The sequence below is a fragment of the Arachis duranensis genome, chromosome 2, assembly GCF_000817695.3.
Source record: "Arachis duranensis cultivar V14167 chromosome 2, aradu.V14167.gnm2.J7QH, whole genome shotgun sequence".
Classification (NCBI taxonomy): domain Eukaryota; kingdom Viridiplantae; phylum Streptophyta; class Magnoliopsida; order Fabales; family Fabaceae; genus Arachis; species Arachis duranensis.
In genome coordinates, this window is record NC_029773.3 from 31,502,281 (window position 1) to 31,506,562 (window position 4,282).

General features: G+C 37.5%; 1 non-coding gene across 1 annotated transcript; it reads left to right on the forward strand.

Moving 5' to 3' along the window:
- The first annotated feature begins 2,625 nt into the window (after positions 1 to 2,625).
- On the forward strand, positions 2,626 to 2,729 carry LOC127745057 (small nucleolar RNA R71). The gene has a single exon (XR_008006247.1). It is a non-coding gene; the product is annotated as a small nucleolar RNA R71 (small nucleolar RNA).
- Positions 2,730 to 4,282: the final 1,553 nt, after the last annotated feature.

Genomic DNA, 4,282 nt, shown 5'->3' on the forward strand with positions numbered 1-4,282 from the left:
GCCCTCGAGCAAAAGAAGAAAGAATAGATGAAGAAGAAGAAGATATAGAGGAGAGGGAGAGAGATGTGTATGCGGCCAAGGGGGAGAAGAGAAGGTTGTGTTGTGTGAAAATGAAGAAAGATGGAGGGTTATATATAGTGGAGGGAGAGGGGTTGGGTTCGTTCATTTAGGGTGGGTTTGGGTGGGAAAGAGATTTTGAATTTGAAGGTAGGTGGGGTTTATGGGGAAGAGAGGATGGATGTGAGTGGTGGAGAGGTGATGGGTAAGAGTGATTGAGGTGATTGGTGAATGATGTTTCGGGAAGAGTGTTATGAAAAGGTGTGAGAGAGAAGGAGAATGTAGGTGGGGATCCTGTGGGATCCACAGATCCTAAGGTGATCCTGTGGGATCTATAGATCTGAAGTGTCGAGGATTTCTCATCCCTACACCCTTTAGGTGTGTAAAATCCCTCTGTATGCAATCCTGGCGTTTAACGCCAGATTGATGCTTGTTTCTGGCGTTAAATGCCAGCTCTATGCTTGTTTCTGGCGTTAAACGCCAGCTTGGTGCTTGTTTCTGGCGTTTAACGCCAGCTTTCCTCAGGGTGCAATCCTGGCATTTGAACGCCAGACTGCTGCTTGTTTCTGGCTTTCAACGCCAGCTTCATGCTCTGTTCTGGCGTTAAACGCCAGTAAGCTCTTCCTCCAGGGTGTGCTTTTTCTTCTGCTGTTTTTGATTCTATTTTTAATTTTTGCACTTGTTTTGTGACTCCACATGATCATAAACCTAATAAGACATAAAAAAAATAATAGAAATATATATAAATAAAAATTGGGTTGCCTCCCAATAAGCGCTTCTTTAATGTCAATAGCTTGACAGTGAGCTCTCATGGAGCTTCACAGATGTTCAGAGCATTGTTAGGACCTCCCAACACCAAACTTAGAGTTTGAATGTGGGGGTTCAACACGATGTTCAGAGCATTGTTAGGACCTCCCAACACCAAACTTAGAGTTTGAATGTGGGGGTTCAACACCAAACTTAGAGTTTGTTTGTGGCCTCCCAACACCAAACTTAGAGTTTGACTGTGGAGGCTTTGTTTGACTCTGTATTGAGAGAAGATTACTGTGCCTCTTTTTCATGGTTGCAGAGGAAGATCCTTGAGCTTTAAACACAAGGTAGTCCCCATTCAATTGAAGGACTAGCTCTCCTCTGTCAACATCAATCACAGCTCCTGCTGTGGCTAGGAAGGGTCTTCCAAGAATGATGGATTCATTCTCATCCTTCCAAGTGTCTAGGATTATGAAATCAGCAGGGATGTAAAGGTCTTTAACCTTCACTAACACGTCCTCTACCAATCTATAAGCCTATTTTATTGACTTGTCTGCCATATCTAATGAGATTCTTGCAACTTGTACCTCAAAGATTCTCAGTTTCTCCATTACAGAGAGTGGTATAAGATTTATACCTGACCCCAGGTCACACAGAGCCTTCTCAAAGGTCATGGTGCCTATGGTACAGGGTATTAAGAATTTACCAAGATCTTGTTTCTTTTGAGATAAAGTTTGCTGAACCCATGTATTTAGTTTACTAATGAGCAAGGGAGATTCATCTACCCAAGTCTCATTACCAAACAACTTGGCATTCAGCTTCATGATGGCTCCTAGATATTGAGCAACTTGCTCTTCAGTTACATCTTCATCCTCTTCAGAGGAAGAATAGTTCTCAGAGCTCATGAATGGTAAAAGGAGGTTCAATGGAATCTCTATGGTTTCTAGGTGAGCCTCAGATTCCTTAGGTTCCTCAGTTTGGAACTCCTTTTTGTTCAGAGGACGTCCCAGGAGGTCTTCCTCACTGGGATTCACGTCCTTCTCCTCCTTTTTGCATTCGGCCATATTGATTATATCAATGGCCTTGCACTCTCTTTTTGGATTCTCTTCTGTTTTGCTTGGAAGAGTACTAGGAGGAGTTTCAGTGATTTTCTTACTTAGCTGACCCACTTGTGCCTCTAAATTTCTAATGGAGGACCTTGTTTCACTCATGAAACTTAAAGTAGACTTAGATAGATCAGAGACTATGTTTGCTAAGCTAGAGGGGCTCTGCTCAGAATTCTCTGTCTGTTCCTGAGAAGATGATGGAAAAGGCTTGCTATTGCTAAACCTGTTTCTTCCACCATTATTAAAGCCTTGTTGAGGCTTTTATGAGAAATTTGGATGATTTCTCCATGAGGAATTATAGGTGTTCCCATAGGGTTCACCCATGTAATTCACCTCTGCCATTGCAGGGTTCTCAGGATCATATGCTTCTTCTTCAGAAGATACCTCTTTAGTACTATTGGGTGCATTTTGCCATCCATTCAGACTCTGAGAAATCATGTTGACTTGCTGAGTCAACATTTTATTCTGAGCCAATATGGCATTCAGAGCATCAATTTCAAGAACTCCCCTTTTCTGAGGCGTCCCATTACTCACTGGATTCCTCTCAGAGGTGTACATGAATTGGTTATTTGCAACCATGTCAATGAGTTTTTGAGCTTCTGCAGGCGTTTTCTTTAGGTGAATAGATCCACCTGTAGAATGGTCCAGTGACATCTTAGAAAGATCAGATAGACCATCATAGAATATATCTAAAATGGTCTACTCTGAAAGCATGCCAGAAGGACACTTTTTGGTCAACTGCTTGTATCTTTCCCAAGCTTCATAGAGGGATTCACCATCTTTTTTCTTGAAGGTTTAAACATCCACTCTAAGCTTGCTCAGCTTTTGAGGAGGAAAGAACTTGGCCAAGAAGGCCGTGACCAACTTATCCCAAGAGTCCAGGCTATCTTTAGGTTGTGAGTCCAACCATGTTCTAGCTCTGTCTCTTACAGCAAAGGGGAAAAGCATGAGCCTGTAGACTTCAGGATCTACTCCATTAGTCTTAGCAGTATCATAGATCTGTAAGAACTCAGTTAAAAACTGATAGGGATCTTCAGATGGAAGTCCATGGAACTTGCAGTTCTGTTGTATTAGAGCAATTAGTTGAGGCTTCAGCTCAAAATTGTTTGCTCCAATGGTAGGGATTGAGTGTCTTCTTCCGTAAAAATTGGAAGTAGGTGTAGTATAATCACCAAGCATCCTCCTTGTGCCTCCACCATTGTTATTGGGTTCGGCCATATCTCTTTCTTTTTCGAGATTCTCTGTAAGGTTTTCTCTGGATTGTTGTGCTTTAGCTTCTCTTAGCTTCTTCTTCAGAGTCCTTTCAGGTTCAGGATCTGCTTCAACAAGAATATCCTTGTCCTTGCTCCTGCTCATATGAAAAAGAAGAGAATAGAAAAGAAAGAGGAATCCTCTATGTCACAGTATAGAGATTCCTTTATGTGAGTAGAAGAAGAAAAGAATAGAAGAAGGGTGAGAAAGATTCGAACATAGAGGAGAAGAGAGGGTTCAAATTTTTAGATGAAGAGAAGTGTTAGTAAATGAATAAATAAATAGAAAGAGATGAGAGGGAGAGAATTTTGAAAATTATTTTTGAAAAATAGTTAGTGATTTTTGAAAATTAAGAGAAGAAATAAAATTAAAATTAAAAATTGAAACAATTAGTTAATTAAAAGAATTTTGAAAAAGAGTGAGTAATTTTTGAAAATTAGAGAGAGGAAAGTAGTTAGGTGGTTTTGAAAAAGATAAGAAATAGTAAAACAAACAAAAAGTCAATTAGTTAGTTGAAAAAGATTTGAAATTCAATTTTGAAAAGATAGGAAGTTAGAAAAGATTTTTGAAATCAATTTCGAAAAAAGATATGGTTTGAAAAAGATATGATTGAGAAGATATGATTAAAAAAGATATTTTGGAAAAGATTTGATTTTTAAAATTAAAATTAATTACTTGACTAACAAGAAACTAAAAGATATGATTCTAGAATTTAAAGATTGAACCTTTCTTAACAAGAAAGTAACAAACTTGAAATTTTTGAATCAATCACATTAATTGTTAGTAAAGTTTCAAAAATTATGAAGTAAAGATAAGAAAAAGATTTTGAAAAACAATTTTTAAAAAAAATATTTTTGAAAATATAAAAAAAAGAAAATATTTGATTTTGAAAAAGATTTTGAAAAGATAAGATTTTTAAAATTGAAATCTTGACTTGACTAATAGTAACAACTTATTTTAAAATTTTTTGACTAAGTCAACCCAAAGATTTCGAAATTTATGAGTAAAACAAGGAAAATATATTTTTTTGATTTTTTTTTGAATTTTTAATGATAAGAGAGAAAAACACAAAAATGACTCAAAATATGAAAATTTTGGATTAAAACCACTGATGCATA